A 22,105-nucleotide genomic window follows, 5' to 3' on the forward strand; every position below is an offset into this window, starting at 1 on the left:
CAATACTTTAGTTTGCATTTACCTAATAACTTAGAATGTGGAGCACCTTTTCATATGCTTATTTGCCATTTGTATATTTTCTTGGTGAGATGACTATTGAGGTCTCTTACCATTTTTTGAATTGTTCTTTTTCTTCTTGTTGAGTTTTAATAGTTTTTTTTTTTAATGTTCTGGATAGGAGTCCTTTATCACATGTGTCTTTTATAGGTATATTCTCCCTTAATTTTAATAAAGTCCAATTTACCAATTTTTTCTTTTGTACATTATGTCTTTGATGTTGTATCTAAAAAGGTATCACCAAACCCAAGGTCAGCTAAGTTCTTCTCTCTCCCAGGAGTTTTATGGTTTTGTGTTTTACACTCAGGTCTATGATCCCTTCTGAATTTTTGTGAAATGTGTAAATTACATCTAGATTCATTTTTCCATGTGTATATTTAGCTGTTACACCATTTATTGAAAATATTACCTTTGTTTCATTGTATTTCCTCTCCTCTTTTGATGAAAATCAGCCATTTACATGGTCTATTCCAGAGCTCTGTACTCTGTCCACTGACTGATTTGTCTGTTCTTCCACCAGTTCCAGACAGTCTTGATTACTATAGCTTTATAGTAAGTCATGAAGTTCAGTAGTGACAGTTCTCCAATTTTATCCTTCTTAAATAGTGCACTGGCTGTTTTGAATCTTTTGCCTCTGTATATGAACTCTAAAATCAGTTTACACATACAAAAAAAATGCTGTTTTTTTTTAATTGGATTGCTTTGAGTCTACAGACCACATAGGAAGAACTAACATCTTGGTAATACTGTCTTCCTATTAATGAACATGGGATAGATCTCGTTTATTCAGCTCTTTAATTTTGCTTAGAGTTTTGTAGCTTTTCTCCTATGGATCTAATACATATTTGGACAGATTTTCAAGTATTTTATTTGGGGGGCACTACATACAAATTGATGAGGGAGCATAATGCAAGCTGAGGGCAAAGTACAGGCTAGCGCCCTTCCCTGCAAGTGAAGTATGTGTAATATTCCTTGGACACTCCAGGCTACCAAAGAACAAAGCAAAGGGGTTTAAGTGCTTGCCATGGTGATGCAGGAAACTAAGGCAAATGAAAAATTCAATTCCCTTACTGTCTACAGCCCATTAAACAAGTCCTTGAAACCAGCAGAGTGACCTCCCTGTAGGAGCTCAGCTGCCTTGACGATGACACTTTTCTAGGAGCAAAAGGGAATCTTGGCTTAACATTATCCTGACCCCCCCCCCCCCAGGATCCTGCAAGTCTACTTTAACAAATAAAAATTCTCTTGGAGGGGCGCCTGGGTGGCTCAGTCAGTTAAGCGTCCGACTTCAGCTCAGGTCACAATCTCGCGGTCCGTGAGTTCGAGCCCCGCATCGGGCTCTGGGCTGATGGCTCAGAGCCTGGAGCCTGTTTCAGATTCTGTGTCTCCCTCTCTCTCTGCCCCTCTCCCATTCATGCTCTGTCTCCCTCTGTCTCAAAAATAAATAAACTTAAAAAAAATTCTCTTGGAAATGTCCTTTATCTCAATTCCCCCAAGATATACTCTAGCAACCATACTCCAGGTTTATGGCCCCCTGATAGATATCTGAAGGGTCTCATTTTACTAAATGAGATTTTACTAAATGGTTATAAATGGCATTTTCCTAACACCACCTAGCTCCTCAAGGTCCTGGGAACCTTGCTTCCCAACTTACTGAGAGACTTCCTCTAACCCTAACCCCATCCCAACCTGAGGGTATATAATCAGTTACCCGTCACAAGCCTATTGCAGCTTTTTCTGCCCATGGGCTCTGTCCCTGTGCTTACTAACATCATCTTTTTGCACCAAAGACATCAAGAATTCTTTCTTGGCCATTGGCTCCAAACCCCACCATCACCCCCAAAATCCATCACAGATGATGTGTTTAATTACAAATTTCACCTGTTGATTTATTATATAAGAAAGCAATGGACTGTTGTATATTAACTTTGAATTATGCAACTTTTCTACAACCACTTCCCTCCAAGAGTTGGTTCCTTCTTCCAGATTTTCTACAAAGACAATTTTGTCACCTGCCAAGAGTTTTATTTTACCTTTCCCAAAGTACTTACTTCCTTTTCTTACTAAGAGTTCCAGTACAATGCTGAAAATGAATGGTGAGAGGGTACATTTTTGCCTTGTTGCTGATCTTAGCAGGAAAGTTTCTAGTTTATCATTAAGTGTGATGTTAGCTGTAGGTTTTTTGTACATATCATTTACCATATTGAGGAAGTGCTACCTCTATTTCCAGTTTGTTAAACTTTTATCATTAATGGGTGCTGGATTCTGCCAAATTCTTTTCCTGCAAGTAATGAATTATTTTATTTTTTCTTCAGCCTGTTGATATATTGTTATTGATTTCTTTTTAAGAGGAGCTAGCTTTGGATACCTAGGATAATTCCCACTGAGCTCAAGTCTTTAATTACTCACATACATTGTCGGATTCTACTTGCTATTTTTTTTTTTCACTTGTGTTCATGACTTAGTGCTCTGTTGTTTTCTTGTAATACCTTTGTCTGTTTTTAGTGTTAGGATGGCATCAGAATGAGTTAGCAAATCATCCCCTCAGCTTCTGTCTTCTAGAGGAGAATTGGTATAATTTCTCCTTTCAACATTACTGGACTTTACAAGTGAATGCACCCAGAATTGGTGCTATTTTGGAAAACTACTGATTTCATTTCTTTAATAGATATTAGACTACTCAGACTGTCTTTTCTTATGTGAGTTTTGGCAGATAGTCTCTCTCAACTAATTGGTCCGTTTCATCCAGGTTATCATCCCCTTGAGGACGTAGAGGTGTTCACACTATTCATTTATTATCCTTTTACTTTCTGGTGGTTCTGTAAAGATGTACCCTATTTCCTTGCTGGGTTAGTAATTTGAATCCTCCTTCCTCTTTGTGTGGCACAGTTACTTTATTAATCTTTTCAAAGAACCAAGTTTTGGGTTTGCTTTTGATCTTACTGTTTCCCATTTCATTTGTTTCTGCTCTAGTTTTCATTATTTCTCATCTACCTATTTTGGAATTTATTTGCTCTTTTTCTAATTCCCTAATATAAAATTTTAGATTATCAATTACAGGTTTCTTCTTTTCTAGTATGTATATTGAACACTATATATTTCTCTTTAAGCACTGCTTCTGCTATATTCAAAGGTCAATGTTTTCATTTGTATTTAGTTCAAAATACTTTAAATTTCACCTGTGTCTGCAATACTGAGGACAGTATTTTGCCCTGTGACTTCACCGCTGATGGATCTAAAAAGAGTTAATTTTTCACTTTGCTCAAATTTTTGCTCTTCTTGGAAGAGAGTGATACCTTCTATGCTCTTTACGTGCATAGGAAAGCAGAGAATCCCCCATGCCCTCTTTTCTCAGGACATGGTGCTCCACACAATTGAGGACTATACTGCGTAAACTGCAGACAAAGGATATGGAAAGCAAGATATCCCCACACAGTAGAAACAAAAGGCAACTGCTAGCAGAGTAGTGAAGTAGAGTCTCCAGGTGACCATTACGCAGACAGAATGAGAAACTAAGTGAAAGAAGGTGTTGTGCCTCCTTAGGAAGGGGTGCCTATAAATGGGAAGAGATTCACAGACCTAAGTTAAGAATGAATAGAATCTCTTTAAAAAGTCTCAAGAGAAACTGCCTCTAAGAAGGAAGAACAAGGGACAGAGTTGACATGAAGGCTCTTGTTAACCCTTGCTACATGTACATTGTCCTTCGATTACCTAGTGGAAAAAAATTCATGTAACATTTATATAGTGTAATGTAAGAAGCAATGTCAATATTATATCCCCAAGAGATAGATGCTTCTGGATTAAGGATTGTGTTTCAAAACACATGTATTTAATACTTTAAACAAATGAATCTGATATTCTGGTGATAATTAAGGTCAAGAACATTTAAAAGTCTAAACAATGAATTTGAAATAACAGTCCATGTGAGTTACTCTATTACAAAATATGAAATCTAGTCATTGTGATAAATTTAAGGTATTGATTTTCAATTTGTTCTTGTTCTTTAACAACTTACAGAAATTTATAAATTATCTGTTAAAATTTATCACAAGTCCTTAAATGTGGCTGGCTCACCTGATAGCAGTATATATATACTCTCATGAATTTGAGACCCTGTTACCAAGTGTTTAAGAGCATGGACACTGAAGTCAAATAATTTTTCCACAAGTTGGACAGAAAATATTTATGTAGTCTGTTCCTCAGTTTCTTCCATTTGAGAAATGGAGAATGAGAGTTATTTAAAAAAAAAAAAAAGTAAACAGACACTGGAGGTGTCTGGTGTAGTGAGTAGTTTATGGCTATTCCTTGATAAAGTCTGGATATTGGTTATGCATTTAGATAGTTAACTATACAAATTGGGGTTTGTTAAGTAGCCAGAAACTGTATGATAACATCTAATGTTTGTGTAAATTTCTGTTTCCTCTGTACCCATATTGGAATAGCTCTGACCATGTTTATGAATCTTTGCTTCTGCTTTCCCTGACAGCCAGTTTCCTTCAGGAAAAAAAATGAGAAAAATTAGTGTTGCAGTTGGAAGAATAAAAATAGAAAATGAAAAGAAAGGTGTATGTAACTATTATGAATTCTCAACTGTTATCATTAGAGTATTGGATTTTCTCTTCCCATTCTATAATTAGATTTTTTTTTAATGTTTATCTATTTTTTTTTTAATTTTTTTTTTCAACGTTTATTTATTTTTGGGACAGAGAGAGACAGAGCATGAACGGGGGAGGGGCCGAGAGAGAGGGAGACACAGAATCGGAAACAGGCTCCAGGCTCTGAGCCATCAGCCCAGAGCCTGACGCGGGGCTCGAGCTCACGGACCGCGAGATCGTGACCTGGCTGAAGTCGGACGCTTAACCGACTGCGCCACCCAGGCGCCCCTGTTTATCTATTTTTAAGAGACAAAAAGAAGCACGATTGAGGGAGGGGTAGAAAGAGAGAGAGAGGTAAAGAATCCTCAGCAGGCTCCACTCTGTCAGTGCAGAGACTGATGCGGGGCTCAGACCCATGAGCCATGAGAGCATGACCCCAGCCAAAACCAAGAGTAGGATGCCTGACTGGAGCCCCATTCTCTTCCCATTTTAAAGTACTCTGTAAATCACACATAGTTGAAGCTTTTTGTTATGTATATCTTGCTTTACTGTTTTTTCCATATGCAGGAGTAAAGTTATATGACTAACATCAAAGTAATATCCCTCCCATACTTTTGGGTCCCTCTTCATGGATCTTCACCCCATAGTTAACCTCCTTCCCTACCCTTTCTACTGTACCATTCTGTTATGCTGTGGTACACTCAATCTCATTACATAAACAGGTTCTTCACTACCTACAGCTGAAGGTACACCAACTGCTTGACATCTTTCTCATGTGGTATCTACTGCCTTTCCCAACCATCAGTTACTAAAAAGGCTTGAAGTCAGAGTTAATATTCCAGATCCCCACTGTTCTTCCATAACAAGGAATTTTTTTGGAATCCTATCCTTCCATAATTCATGTCATCTGGTAAAATCTTCCCATCTTCATAGTACCATCACACTCCTTCACAGGCTCTGCAGTTTTATGCACATGGATCAGTCTTCCTTTTTATTCGAACTACTGACACTACCTTGGCTGAATTCCAAGCCCATATACAAAACTTTCAAATCCCCTAGAACTCTGTTTCACCTTTTGTCTTCCCCTGAGCAACTACTTTTCTGTAATCCTCCTAGAAACTTTTTTTTTGACAATTATTTAAGACCTTTATTAACAGATGCTTGTCATTTGACTTTTTTGAAAAAAGTTAAGCCGTAAACTTTTATTACAAATTGAAAATGAGGTTCTTAAAAATCTCAACTTGACCAGGTATGAAACAATTTAAAAACCTTTAAAAGGGTGTTGAGGGGGCACCTGGGTGGCTCAGGTGGTTGAGTGTCAGACTTCAGCTCAGGTCATGATCTCACGGTTTGTGGTTCAAGCCCACATCTGGCTCTGTGCTGACAGCTCAGGGCCTGGAGCCTGCTTCAGATTCTGTTGTTTCCTTCTCTCTCTGCCCCTCCCCCACTCACACTCTGCCTATCTCTGTCTCAAAATAACCATCACGAAAACCAACAATAAAAAATAAAGGGGTGTTGAGAAAAAAGTTTTTAAAAAACATGTTTGCCACTATAATAATAATAATAATAATAATAATAATAATAAAATTAAAACCCCATGCTACATAGATAATGCAGATCATTCTATTTATCTGGTCCAAGCACTTAAAAATTTCAGCTCCGATCTTTTTTTTTTTTACATTTCTTATTGCTGGAATTTCATCTTCATTTCTCTCTGTTGGATGACTCAACTGGATGATGGTGGAGACGGTAAGCCCACATGTACTCAGACCCACCCTTCTCAACCTCTGGAGCTAACGAATTCTCAGCTTCTGGTTCGGCTGCTTTTGTCTCTTGCCCATCTTATGATTTAGGGTTTTCTGGGCACCTGCATGCATAAGTGAAATTGTGGCAGCACTGACAACGAGATGGCTGCTGACTTTGGGTCTCATCTCCTTGATCTTCCCTATCTTCTTCAGTGCTATCCTCCAAAGACTAGGCTGTCTTTGGAGAGGAGGACCCCTGTGCAATGGTGATCTATAAGCCCGATGCATATTTTATCTCACGGGTCTACCCTGAAGTCTACCTCAGAAGACTGTGGCCAACAACCACCGGTAACCACCTGTAATAAGATGGAAATCATAGCCTGCATGAGGCCAGGCCTTTAGGAGCAAGCTCAGTTCCCACTCTTTCCCCCACTCTCACTATACTGGGTATTTGCTGGGAGTCGCGGGGATGACACTGGCCAAGGGGATAGCATGGATAATGGTTATGATCTGCTGCTTACCTACTGCCTGTCACTGAAATTCCACTCAGAGCCTGTCACATTTGCTGCCTGCATGCCCTTTCTTCTTTTAACGTCTGACTCCACAGTTCCTCCAACTCACATACTGCGAAGGTACTTCCTGGGATTATTCTTCTTTACAGCAGTCTGGGGCATTCCAGTTGATGAAACCATATCAGTTTCTTATACTCAGTCATTTTATTGTTCCCAAAACCTTCATCAGGATGACCTTGTTGTCCCCACAGGCAGATGCCACCACTCTGTGTGCCACTGCCTATGGGGCCACGCTTGGTGTCTTCAGTGGCTGCCGGGTCTCGGCCTCACTGCTCCAGATTGCGGTCATGGTGACTGGGATGGTCAGAAAGCTGTGGCGTCTCCCAGGGGGGTGGGTGATAGTAACTAGACTGGGGTCTGCTGTCCACTCTTGCCACCATTCCAACTCTAGAAACGTGATTTTTTTTTTCTTTTTCCTTCTGGATCCTTTCATAATTTCAGTTGTTTTTTGAGGTTTTGTTTTGTTTTGTTTTGTTTTAATTCAAGTATAGCTGCCACACAAGGTTACATTATTTTCAGGTACCCAACAGTGACTCCACAAGTCCATAAGTTATGCTGTGCTCATCCTAAGTGTAGTTACTATTTGTCACCATATGGTACTATTATAATATCTTTGACTATCTTCCCTATGCTCTTTCATCCTGGTGACATACATTCCATAACTGGAAGGCTGTGCCTCCCACTACCCCTTCACCCATTCTGCCCATCCCTCAACCTTTCCCCTTTGGCAATCACCTTCAAACTTGATTTTACCTCTATCTGTTCCTCGTAAGACATTTTTAATTTCCACAACTCAAGTCTCTGACTAAAACTTCCAATCCATCATTTCTCTTACTCTCTCCTAACATTAATCTTGCCATTTTAGCTCAATGAGGCATTCGACACTATATTAAACAACATTTAAAAAATCAGAAGACTATAGTTGAAGGCATTTGAGCTTTATTACTGCCTTGATCTATTGGCTATCCACTAAATCTCCATTATGAACTCCAACTACAAATCAATCATGCTGTTTTATTCCCTTAATTTTCTATTCATATGTTTTATCAGTTTTAAGTGTACATACTTTGAAGAACCAAATATCCCTACAAGATTTGTCACAAAAAATTTTACCTAACCCCCTTCACTCTAATTGGTCTTCCCCACACAATTATTTTTCCTTCATTCAACTATCTCTTCTATTATTCACTTCCATGTTTAGCAGTCAACTATTGCTGGAAAACAAATACACAGGCTCAGTAGTAATAAGCTTATTTTTCACTTGCAGAGCTGTGTGATGGCTTACATGGTTGTGCGGCAAGCTGCAGGGCTTTGAGTTGGCTGCAGCAGCTAGGACCCATTGGTCACACTCTGCAAGACAAACCGGAGGGGCTACAACCAACCAGTATATGCCTTCCTAGCGGCAATACTAGAACCACAAGAGGGCAAGCCCAACAGCACAGGCACACTTAAGCCTCCATCTCTATCACATCTGCTAAAATCCCAAAGCAAGTTAGGAGGTCCAATTCACAATCGATAACCAGGGAAAACCCTTCCCTCACCAAGAGGCCATGGCAGGGGTGCAGAAGTAGAACAGTGTAAGAGGACTGAAAATCTGGGGTCAACTAACTTATCACATTGTGATCTCTGAACATACTGTGATACTACCTCTTTATCTTCTGAACTGTCTATCTACTGAAGAATTCTGTCCCTTTCCTTCCAACCTCACCATGATATACACTAATACTTACCAATTCCCCACTCCTTCAATGTCATAATTTTGGTTAAATCAGTATTGAGTGTTTACATCACTGACTACGTAAACATTCTTCTGAGCTAAGTCATTTATTATAATTCCTTTCTTGCACAAGCCTTTGTCTTCCCTGGAATTAAAACCTATCTTCCAAGTGTATAGTTTTCTATATACTTAATGACTCATTCAACAGCTAACACTTAGCTATTTGTTTAGATCTACTGTCAAGACGTTCACACACAGGCACTTCACCACTTTTATATTCCTGAATTAATCATGCTTGGAGTCTTCTGAGGTTTTTCAACAGGGACAAGTTGTCTTCTTCCACTCACACGTTTTGTGTATGATGTGGTTATTTTTCTGGGAAAGGATTTTACCAGTTTGAACTTTTATAACACACATCGAAGTTAGGATCCATTGTTTTATGGTAATTGTGTCACAGTCCATGGCTACAGATAATCCAGTTACCTATCTATCCTTTCAGCTTTAACATCATTCACAGTATTATTTCTGCAAGGCAGCCTGGGAAGTTTGCCCAACAAAGAACAATATATACATTAGAGAAAAACTAAATCAAAGGCATGCATGCACAGGTTTCTCACTCTGTAGTTACAGATCCATGCTCAGAATGTTTCAAGTAGAAACAAAATAGGCTATCTTACAATTAGGTAAACAATGAACACCTGCATTCAACTTATCATCTGAAAATCAAACTTTAAGCAGTTTGCATACATTTACATTGTCTGAATTATGCAACATATTCTAGAATTGCATGGGAGACAGTTATCCAAGAAGCTTGGTTCTTAAAATTTATCAGATCATTTTATGAATAAACAATTTCAGACTAAGTCCATAGGAGGCTGATAATTCAGAAGCATCTCTCATGCTTCAGGAAACAAAGCACAAATGACCTGGCTAAGGACAGGATTTCTTTGTATACAAGTTTTTTTAATGTGTTTACATAAAGTTGTACTCAGAAAAGGTTTTCAAGTGCCTATCAACAGAAAACAAAACTGTCAGTTTATCACATTTTTGCCAACCTTACCCAACCAAAATTCGTTATGAACCTAGAGAAAAACACCATCCATGTGTATCAGTTCACCATTACCTAGAAAATGTTATTTCCTTTTAGGTCTCCAGGTAATTGGGGAGAAAAGTTATCATGGGAAAATGAATTTACCAGTAATTGTAAAACTGCCTTTTTAGTCCTTCTGTTGACTTTCACAATTAAATATTGTCAAGCACTATTAAAAAGTAAGACTTTCACTGGAATATCTTACTCCACTCTCTCCTGGGCCATCATTGGAAAAGTAAACTGATCAAAGGTTAACAATAAAATTAAGAGTAAAATATTGCCGAGAAATATATTGAATGGACATATTATATATGCATTATCTAGCCCTAATATAAACTAAGGGGAAATGGAAACCCTTTATCACCATCCAACCCCAGAGACAAGGCAGCTTCAAATTTATTTACAGAGATCTGTTAAAAGGCTGTTGCCAGAATGTCAAGAGATGATAAGTATCTGAAATAAGTCCAGGAAATATTGAGAAAGGAGGATCAAAAGTCACAAGTTATTTCAGTAGCTACAGGACTGGTGACATTATTATCTAGGCTGAAAGATGTAGAAAAGTGAGTAGGTCTATTGGTTAAGCTCAAGGCATCATTTAGATTTAAGTCACCTATAGGACATATAGTAAAATTACTCTTAGGAAACTGTAAATAAATACCAAACATTCATGGGGAAAACACAGAATAGAATTATCAGGAAAGTTGAGGAACATATGTATTTACTAAGCAAATATTTAAGGATAATTTACCAACCATTAAAAACTATAGGTACTCATGGGGAACCTGGGTAGCTCAGTTGGTTAAGCGTCCAACTTCAGCTCAGGTCACAATCTCGTGGTTTGTGGGTTCGATCCATGCATGAGGCTCTGTGCTGACAGCTCAGAGCATGGAGCCTACTTCAGATTCTGTGTCTCCCTCTCTCTCTGCCCCTCCCTCATTCATGTTCTGTCTCTTTAAAAAATAAATAAACATTAAAAAATAAAAAATAAAAATTACAGGCACTCAGAAGGATGAGTAAGGCTGGGGAAAATCATATAGGCAAATTTAACACAAGGAGATGACAGGTATATCGGAGGTATGTTCACAGGCTGAAGGAAATAAGAGAAGCACCAATCCTTTCACAATATTAGTTACTATTTTTTTTAATTGACACATTATGTAAGTTCTACAAAATTTAACCTGAGTTCAGGGCAATTCAAACTTTATCTGCCTTAAACCTAAATTAGACATTATCTGAAGTCCTTCATTGACCAGAAGTATAGTTTTAATATTAATCCATCTTCTACACAACTTACCCAGTAGCCTCCTTCTAAAACACATTTGTTGGGGCTCCTGGGTGTCTCGGTCTATTAAGCGTCCAACAAGCTCAGGTGATGATCTCACAGTTTACAAGTTTGAGCCCCACATCAGGCTCTGCACGGACAGCTCAGAACCTGGACCCTGCTCCGGATTCCGGGTCTCCCTCTCTCTCTGTTCCTTCCCCACTCGCACTCTGGCTCTCTCTCAAAAATAAACATTAAAAAAAAAATACACTCCTTGTAATTTATTATCTTTAGTCTTCTCTCTAGTTTGCTCTTATCTCCCATGATAGTTTCACCCCTTTACAGTCTTTCACTTTGCAATTTAGTTTCCTCAGCACTAACTCTCAACTGACAAATGATCTAGGAAACTACCTGTGGCATTTTTCATGAACTCTGTTCTTTCTAATCTACATCCTTCGATCATGAAAGAAGTCATAACTAAGAGTAGGAATGAAATCTGCCTCAACAGTAGGCCAAAGAGATGGAACAAAAAAATGATCTGTTCAACAATGTGAATGAATTTCAAAATCATTATGTTTTAAACTAGTAAGCCACACACAGAAGACTACACCTCTAGGATTCCATTTGTAAGACTGCTAGAAGGTGAAAAACTATACAGGCAGAAAACAGATCCATGATGGCTAAGCCTGGGAATGGGGAAAATGAATTCACTACACATTTGGCCACGTGATTTGTACTATCCAATAGGAGAAGTGACAGTGTCGCAGTTGCAAAGGTTGTAAATCTAACCTTTAAAAAACCTTGCAGCTTACCACTCTCTTATACCTTTGTCACTTCCATAAAAGAACATACCTGGAATAAACTGCTGATCAAAGAAAGGCAAAGCATGGAAAATTGTCCAGTGTATATACACCTGCAGTGTGAGGCAGAGCTACCCCAAAACAGAGCTATCTAGCTAAGTCCATATCAGAATCTCAGCTAACCCACAGGCACATGAGCATAAATTAATGTTGAACTACCATGTTCTTGGATGGTTTATTACCACCATGGATATAGCTATGGCAAACTAAGTTGTTGGAAAAGTTTTCTGAAATTTACCGACAACTAGGAAGACTTTAATGACTATTCTCTAATACAGCAAGCAACTCTAAGTAATAAACTACAAATATATGCAGAAGGAGTCTCAATAATGTCTACCAAAAGTCATGGAGAAATATTACCAGTAAGACTCTCTTCATACATATATTCATAACCAAGTAATTTTAGGAAACTCTAGTTATTTGTTAAGATTGTAGAGGTAGACAAGAAAATTATTAGCACAAAATTAAAATAGGAGTGAAGGGAATGCAGGACAAGGATGAAAACAAAAAGGAGAATACTGAAGACATCAAGTAAAATACCAGCAATGTTTTATTTCTTAAGCTGGATGATAAAGACAAGATTAAATACCTATTTTCTTTTAAAACAGTCTATCAAATATATGTAATACATGCTAAGGAATATATTTTATCAAACATGCATATTAACACACATGTACACAAAAGCCTTGCCGCATAGAGAAAGAATTAAGACCTGAACACCTGTCCCTCATGCACAGAGAGCTAAAACTGTGGTCCCTAGACAGGATGAACTTCATAGTGCAGTTACAGACTGGTGAGGATCCATTATAGCAAGATGATCTGGATACACTGGAAAGTTATCTAGGAACACCTGGATTTCAGTATTTCTTCTGTAATAGGTAACAAGGTATTCTGAGGAACTTAATAAATCCCATTAGCTACAAGGAGGGTTTTTTTGTTTGTTTTTGTGTTTTGTTTTGTTTTTTAATCAAAAAGTATAAAGCAAGTGAGTGAGAACACGGCCCAATAGATAGGTCACTTTCTGCACGTCCTCTGTATGTTGTATGAATTCCATCCTGGATGAGCAGAGTATGCCCCTGGCAAACAACAACTGCTCCAGACCATTACACCTAACTTTGGCCACCAGCCTTTGATGTACTGACACCCTTGCATTTCATATACTACACTAGCCCTTGTCTCTAGCATAGATGGAGCAAATAAAATTTGTACCACTAGTAAAAAGCCTCAAAGTACACTAATACACAATCTCTAACCTCATTTTCCTTGAGTAAACTGTCCATGATACAACAACTGAGTTGTCAAACAACAATTTTAATGTCATACTCATTTTTATCTTAGTAGTGAAAATACCTACAATAGAAGATTTTCAGTTTTTGCCTGAATTTTTCTGAGGACATCATCAAGTAAAATACTGTATACTTGAAATTGTTTTAAGATTTTTATTTCATTCTTAATTTTAGGGAGAAAGAGAGCACAGGAGCAGGGGAGCCAGGCAGCAGCTGGGCGGGGGGGGGGGGGGGGGGGGGGGGGGGGGGGGGGGGGGGAGGGAGGGAGGGAGGGAGGGAGGGAAAAGAGAGACAGAGAAAGAGTATCTTTTGTGCGTGTATGTGGAAATAAGATGAAACGTTTATTTTTGGTATCACACAAGAACACAGCTAAGTAATCCAACTCTACTGCAGCATTATAAAAATCATCCCTTCACCACAGGGTAAGATTTAAATGCATCTGCACAAGTATGCATGCTATATTAAAGGAGAAAGGTTGCTGCTGCCCTGCCAAGAACTTATGGCCCCTATCCAGGTCCTACTCCAATACTGGTGGTCCCAATGGTTTTATTGAAATAAATCATGTTTAAAAAATAAAGCATTTAAAAAGACAAGTCAAAATGTCTCAGTAACCATATACCCATCTCAAACTTCATCTATTTAAATGTTATATTTGCCTCTCGCTAATAAGCTTTTATTTCACTCAAACTGAGCAATAAATCTTCCATACTGACATATCTTCCTTGCCCAATTAATCCAAAGGAAGAAAAAAACTGCAATGATTAATAAAGAAAAATGTAGGAATTAACACACCCTTTTAATATGTTTTTAAATATTTTTAAGGATTAAAAAGTGTTTAAAGTTTGTAATTCCTAGTAGGAAAACATCATCTGAATGAAAACCCTAATGGTAAATCACTCTAAAATGTTTCAGTTGCATGTGGGGCAGAGGGGTAGGGATTATCTTCACAGCACCCCAGCTTTCTCCATGAGAACGTCAGAGATACACTGGTTTGTATTACTGTGACATCCAATAGGTGATCGAAGTTGCTTTTCCTTCAGCAAGGGCTTTGTTTGTCAGAAAGGCATTATGCTTGACCTCCAAATTTGGCTGACAATTTACAATGAGATTCATAACCTTTGGGCTACTCTGATATTTTGACGTATTTGCTGGGTTCTGGGCCACATCCTGGAAGGCCACCATAACTTCTGGATCCTGCATGGCTGCAAGAACCTCTGGGTCACTAAGAATTTCATTCAGCCCAGGCATTCCTGCCATTCCAGGCATTCCTCCCCCCCCCCCCCACCCCCATTCCAGGCATGCCTCCAGGAAAATTACCAGGCATTCCCCCAGGAAAGCCACCTGGGAAAGAGTCATACTGAGCTCCTGATCTGTCTGCCTTTTTCCTCCCTCTGGGCTCTCATGTTCTTCCGAGCCTTCTTAACCCTTTCTATTCTTCCTTTGATCTCTCGCTCTTCACGTTTTTGCTCACACTTTCTCCAACGTTCAGCAATTTTCTGGGCCCTTGGTTGAACTTCTTCCAACATTGCACGAGCATCTTCATCATAATCCAGTTTACAAGCAAGGGCAATATCATGTGCTGCTTCTTCCCAATGGCCCAGAAGTCAGTGTGCTTTCCCTCACCCCTTGTAAGACTGAGCTGAATCAGGATTTATTTCAATAGTTCTGTCACAGTCTCAGATGGCAGCATTTGGCTTCTGTAATTTGATGACGACACTGGCTCTCTTGGCATATAGAATGGCCAAGAGAGGATTCAGTTTGATGGCATCCATGAACAAGTCAATGGCATCCCGTAGTTCACCATCATTTAGGGCATCAATGGCAGCCACTTTTTTATCATTTGCCTGATCCATCATTTCCTCAGTTATCTCTACATTTTCATCTCCCATTTCTTGATGGGAATCAGTATCTGGCTCAATCACACCTTCATTGTCAATTTCTAGATCACTTTCCTCACTTGATGGTTCATCTGTCTTTATGTTTTCCTCCACCTTCTTACTATCTGTTTTTTCTCCCTTGATATTGTCTTCTGATTTAGTTTTATGAGTAACAGGTGGTATTTTACCCTCCATGCTCTCTACCCACTCCCGCAGGAAGCACATTTCCTTGGTGTGCAGAACGCTCGGATCCTGCTTACACATTTTCATGAAGGCCTGAAGCTCACTCACTTTGCAGGGGTCCATGGTCCAGAGGCGGTGGTGGGTGGCCGACGCAGCTAAGGTTGTGGCCCCATTCCAGGCGCAGGTACTAACTTAGAGTGACCGTGTGGAGAAAGAGAGTATCTTAAGCAGGCTCCACACTCAGCACAGAGCCTGATGCAGGGCTCTATCCCATGACCTTGAGATCATGACCCAAGCTGAAACCCAGAGATGGACATTCAACTAACTGAGCTACACAGGTGCCTCTACTTGAAATTGTTTTAAGTTTATAGTACATGTATTAGATGCTTACCCTGCCTACCCCCCCCCGCTTTTTTTTTTTTTTTTTTTTTTTAAGGAAAATGCCTAATCTACAGTCCATGGTAAAGAGGCATCAACCATGTTTTATTTCCTGTCATTTCTTCCCTCTCCAACCCCATTCTGGTGTTTGGTCTATTGCATCAGGACCTATCAACAGAGTAGCCAATCTACCAGATGATCTGTGGCTTATGGTCTGGATGAATAAATAAAGCAGAGTAAATCACATTCCATCTGCAAGAAATTTGAACTACGACATAACAAAACAATCTGCAAGCTGTGAAAGGAAGCCAAACTTACAATGGCACACATTGTTCTTACAGCGGAAGAGATATGGCAAGTAAAACTCAAGTTACAGGAAACAGAAATCATAAATTAAGCAGAGGAATAGAAAAAATGGATTAATCATAAAGCAACAAAAACCCTAGTTCTAACAAATGTGTCAACAACTTGCCAGTTACCAATTCCATTTCTCCAGAAACTTAGAGTCTGTCTTGGAAAACCTGAAGTCTCCTTTCTTTGCAAAACCAAGAGATAGTCAAGGAGATACCCTGAACACTGGAAAGTTAAAGGAACAGGAAGAATTGTTAATAGAGGCAATTCACCTCAAAATTCTCCTACAAAGCTGGTGACTGTGTAATTGTAACAACATCACTGCTGTTTGTAAATATGGTCACGATCCAAAAATCTTTCCCTAAACAATATTTCAAATATCACACTGAAACCCTCCAAGAGTGAACTCTGGCAACTCTTTCACAATACATGTGAAATCCGCCATATCAGCTTAACTTCGGCATGAACTTCTAGAATCTTCCACCACGCTAAGTGGTTTAGAGTGCCTTATATAGTCTCAGGTTCAAGGATTTCATTTTTAACTATAAATACGTGTGTACAATACATCTACTATATAACCAACATCAAAAGGAATGGTACTTACTCTTTTTAGAACACTATGTTGGTAACATATGGTGCATAGGAAACATAACGGAAAATGATCATCTGTCCAAAAACTGTTCGAAATTTAGTCTTTATGCTAAAAAAAAAAAAACATGGTCTAAGAGTAGTCTTTCATAAAAAAGATGTGGAATATATTTTAACTAAGAAAAACTAAAGGGAAAAAAAAAAGCTGAGAGAGAATACTGAGAACAAAACAGAGGACTCCTACCCACTGCCAGGTCTCAGTCTTCTGAAGGAAAGGCATTCCCTCCTTGATTAATAATCATTATTTCCCGAGTGTTGACAGTTATTCTCTGATATTCAATGTGAGCAAAAACACACTCTCTCCCCCAAAAGGATTTTCATATTAAACAGACATCTAACAGACACAGGCCTAAATTAAATACAAAAAAGTAAAAAAAAAAAAAAAAAAAAAAGCAACTAATTAGTTTTCATTGTGAAAATATCAAGAGAAGGAAATATATGTAGATACTAAAGAAAGAATGTCTCTTAAAATGTAGATGTCATGGAATCAAGAAAAATCATCTGCCCTACTCATCACTCATCACTCATCACAGAGGTAATATTTCTCTACGGAATTCTCACATGGGAAGATTTAAGACCAATCAAGTCCTGTATGAGCTAAAATTATCTTAATTTTTAGGCACTGGGATCACAGAAAAGATGAAAAAGTATTCTCAGAATAAACTTACCAATCTTAATATATGTCATTTATATATTTTTATACATTTCATTCATTACATATTCACTGTTTTATGTGTTATGTTTTGAGGTTAGGAGAGAGAGAGAAACAAATTCAAAACATACCAGAAGAGTTCTTACCCCAATCTTGAGGAGTTTATGTTGTGTGATCTTTTTCCATAAAGTGTGCTTGTGAAAGATTTGAGTGATTTCCCTGAAAACTAGAAACTATCTTACTTGATCATGCAAATGCACAGCAAAAAGATATAGAACTTTCTTCCTGATGAAACTTTAAGTTGGACCAACTGGGAACTAATTTTGTCTAGTGCCTGAAAACTACCAAATCATGAAAAAGCCCCTATATTTCCCCCAGCCAGTGCCATTTCTGATTGCCTTGTCACAATGTAAAAGAAAAATAAGAGTTAGAATCTTTTTGTCTTTCTAGGTTGAAATAAAGTCAAAGTAAGTGCCAGGAGTAGGGCATTCCAATTCATTTTCATGTTTTTAACTTTGTCCCTTTTTTCCGCAAAAAGTAGAAATATTTCTATGCACCCTTTCAATCACCTCCCTGAGAGAAATAGTCTTCCTTTCTCATTTCCAATAGCGGGGATGTAGCAAGATTCTCACACAAAGTTGTGACATCGAGGTTTTCCTTTTTCCAGGAAGCAACTTTATTCGTGCCAGCACGGCTCAGTCGGGCTGAGCCCTAAACTGAGCCCCGAACGCCATATGGCAGAGTTTTTAATATATTTCCTAGTTCTTTGTCTCCCATATATGGTAACACACACAAACATGCAGTCTGATTAAGTGATCTCATGTTACAAATCGTGAGGGATGTTGTCACATACACACATAGCCAGGTTACTTTGAAGTTTCTGTGTGTGTCTTTGTGTGTGTGTGTGTGTGTTTTCTTGTCTTAAGGAAGGGACCCTACCAAGGGAGGGCTCCAATTCACTCCACATGAAATTGGCTATCTTCAAAAGGATCACAGCCTTGGAGAAAAATAAGGGAAGGTGGCTAACATAAAAGGTGTCAAGTAACCTTGAACACTGTGGCTCAGAGCACATGTTGTGCAGACAAAAAAAAAAAAAAAAAAGTAACTCAAAGGAAATAGCTTCTGGAGACCAGCATTGCTCTCCACAGGGTAAAATACTCTTTCTTTCATACATTCATTTCATTGAAACACTTCCTAAGGTAAACGGTGTATTTGTCTTGAAATTTTTATGTCAGTATATTTATATCAATGTGTGTATACCCTTATCTACGTATAATTTATCAATACATGCACTAAGGAGGAAGGGGAAGCTCCTTGGCTCAGCAATAAAGGGGCAATGTGCAACATACACTCATTCTACCCCACCTTACACAGAAGTGGAAGTTCAACACAGCCTAACAAGGGTGTGTTCCATCACTGACTTGCTACAAAATCCTAGGCCATATTCACCACCACACATGCCTTTGCCCAAGGTTAATGCACACTTGGCCTAATTTTAGTCTCTTTTCCGTTTCCATAAAGCTCAAAGAGGCTTCCTGTTACAACTTCTCTCATCTATTTTCAAAAACTACATACATGTTGTACCTTAGGACAGTAATTTTAACCACACTCACTGCACGCTTAGTGGGAGAAAATGTCTGCCAATTTGTCCAGGATACCTTGAGGGTTTTTGTTTTGTTTTTTGTTGTTTGGTTTTTTGTTTTGTTTTGTTTTGTTTTTTACTTTACTGAGTCTCCTGAACGATTCTAGAATCCTGCCTTAATTTCTAACTGAAAGTTTATATATCCTGGACATTTCATCGTGCAAATACTCTGATCAAATGCAGAAAAACCTAAATAGACTACATTCAAAATACCACCAATCTTGTTTCAAATCTTGTTAGAAGTACTATAGAGTACTGCACCAAGATTATGTCATAATAGTTTGGAAACAAATTAAAAAATTGTTGCTTTCTTTATAAGAATCACACATGTGTAACTCTCCACCTACAATTTTGTTGATGAAATCCTCACTACTGTGTTTTGAAGGAGAAAACAGTAATCTGGGGTCCTTTTTAACATGATAGCCTGCCAACCCTCCAATAACACAGTACACACTGCAGGCCACAGAAGGCCAAGTGGATCCTTTCCTACTAGCTTTCTAGACAGCTTGTATAAAATACCTGCACTTCAATCATTAAAATAATTAAGACACACTATAACCCCACTATGGCAAACTTCAAAAAACTAGAATTCTAGCCAGAAACATTATCATTCACAAAATCACTTAAGGTTCAACTTTACAACACAGGTTTTTATATTTTTTTATGTATTTTTGTATTTTTATATTTATATTTTATATAAATATATATAATCTGAGGTTCAAAAGAGTCCATTTTTAACTGTAAATAAATGTGTACAATACATCTACTATTCAACCAACATCCAAAGGAATGGTACCTACTTTTTTTGGGGGGGGGGCACAAGTGAGCCAGGGGCAGACAGAGAGAGAAAGAACATCCCACGAGAATCAGAGGGAGAGAGAAAGAAGCAGGGTTCACCTGAAGCAGGGCTCAAGTTCACAAGCAGGGTTCAAGCATCTGAGACAAAGACAGATGCTTAACCAACTGAACCACCCAGGTGTCCAATACTTACTCTTTTTAAAATACATTGGTAATATATGGTGGACTTGGCAGAATAGAAAATGATCATTTGTCCAAAAACTGTAAAAAATTTAGTGTGTGTGTATGTGTGTATATACACACACTAGTGTGTATAGATATATCTATATCTAGATATATAGATACCTATATATATATATCTAGATATAGATATATCTATAGATCTGTATAGATCTATAGATACATCTATACACACACACCATTTTAATCAGCAATTAATATCTAAGAGACAAGTCAGGTTTATTCAAGGTCCAGGCTATAATGAATTTAGCACTGGGAGTGATTAGACACTTGTAAGATCATGATTTTAGTCTTTTACAGATTACTTCCTTCCTTATGTTACTATGAATTTGAAAAAAAGGGGCAAGAAATTTTGAATACTAAACACCTTCAAGAAGTAATCTATTTTCAAAGTGTATTTCAAAAACATCAAACATATTCTTACTAAAATTTAGTATAAATCATATGCCTTTGAAATGCAAAATTTTTACCCTTTGGATTATCTGACAACAGTTTTTCTGCAGTAATTTTTTTTTTAATTGTAATTTATCATGGCTTAGGAAATCAGCTAACGAAACATTAGAAAGATATATGGAATCAAATTAAGGACTTCTTGTACATGGATTCGGTGATGTCTATTTTGGGTGACTGGAGTTTTTTAATTTTTTTCTTTTTACCTTTTGACCCCCTTTACTCATTTCTCCACCCACCCCTCACTTCCTACCTCTGGCAACCACTAATCTCTTCTCTGTACCCATGAACTTGAGTTTTGTTGTCAAGACTCCACATAAGAGATATTTTCTTTATTCACCATCTATTGGCACTTTGGTTGTTTCCCTATGTTGGCTATTGCAAATAATGCTGCAATGAATGTAGGTGCACAGATATCTTTTTGAGAGTTTTCCTTTTCTTTTAATAGATATCCAGAAGTGGAAGTGCTGAATCATGGCAGTTCTTTGAGAAACCTCCACACGATTTTCCAGGATGGCCGCACCGAGTTAGACTCCATCAACACTGCAGGATGGTTCCCTCTATTCCACATTCTCACCAACACTTGTTATTTCTTGGCTTTTTTATACTCTGCCTTCTGACAGGTGTTGAGAGGAGATCTCATTGTGGTTCTGATATGCATTTCCCTGACTGGTGAAGGTGAGCAGGTTTTTATGTACCTGTTGGTCAGCTGCAGGTGTTCTTGAAAAAGTGTATTCAGATTATGTGCCTGTTTTTTTAGCTATTTCTCTATTGACTTGTAGGAGTTCTTTGTATACTTTTGACATAAACCCCTTATCAGAAAGAAGATTTTTAAGTATGTGCTCCCATTCGGTAACTTGTATTTTGATTTCTTTCCTTCAGAATGTAGATACAGATTTCAGTCTGATGTAGTCTCACTTATCTGTTGTCCTTATTTTTGGTGTCAGATGCAAAAAAAAACAAAACAAAACCAAAAAAACCATCATTGCCCCGATCAACGTCAAGGAGCCTACCACCTATGTATGGTTGAAGTTTTCTTATGTTCAAGTATTTATTCCATTTTTAAGTTATTTTTTGTGTATGGTGTAAGATACTGGTCCAGTTTCCTCCATAAACACATGGCTGTCTAGCTTCACCAACACAATTTATTGGAAAGACTGTCCTTTTCCCATCTGTTCTTGATTTGTTATAAAGTAACCATATACCTACGTGTTTATTTCTCAAGTGTTCAAAAGAGTTCAATACCTTTTCCTGAATTTACCAACCTAGAAATGGTTGCATAACCAAACACAGGAGCTCAAAATTCTATTTCAGTTTCCTATAGCTTTCTTTCTTCCCAGTGATAAGCTCTATGAAAGTTTATAAAATGCATTAATCCGTTACACACACACATTAACAGCTGCTGTATGTGTAGAACTGTGCAAAGCATTAAGAAAAAATTGACTGCATTCTTAAAGTTCTATAGCACAAATAAACATTTAATTTTGTCAACTTATTAATTCCTCATTATATATAAAAGATATGGCTAATGATACAGCTTAGTAAAACTTAAGTACCTTCCTATTCTCCAGCTAAGTATGCAAGATTGCCTTCGTCGTTACTTGTCCCCCCTACTCACCTCTGCGTATCTTGTCTGTAACTAGCTGAAATAAAAAGTTAAAGTAAATCTATAAAATTATCTAGAGGTCCATTGGTTTCTTCTG

General features: G+C 38.0%; 1 protein-coding gene and 1 pseudogene across 2 annotated transcripts in view; both read right to left on the reverse strand.

The window, feature by feature from the left end:
- The window catches only part of CRPPA (CDP-L-ribitol pyrophosphorylase A), a 332,720-nt gene that overhangs the window by 229,385 nt on the left and 81,230 nt on the right, over nt 1–22,105 (reverse strand). The window lies entirely within an intron of this gene.
- LOC125161115 (hsc70-interacting protein-like) lies at nt 14,193–15,366 on the reverse strand (annotated as a pseudogene).

This window comes from Prionailurus viverrinus, chromosome A2, assembly GCF_022837055.1.
Source record: "Prionailurus viverrinus isolate Anna chromosome A2, UM_Priviv_1.0, whole genome shotgun sequence".
In the NCBI taxonomy this organism is placed as follows: domain Eukaryota; kingdom Metazoa; phylum Chordata; class Mammalia; order Carnivora; family Felidae; genus Prionailurus; species Prionailurus viverrinus.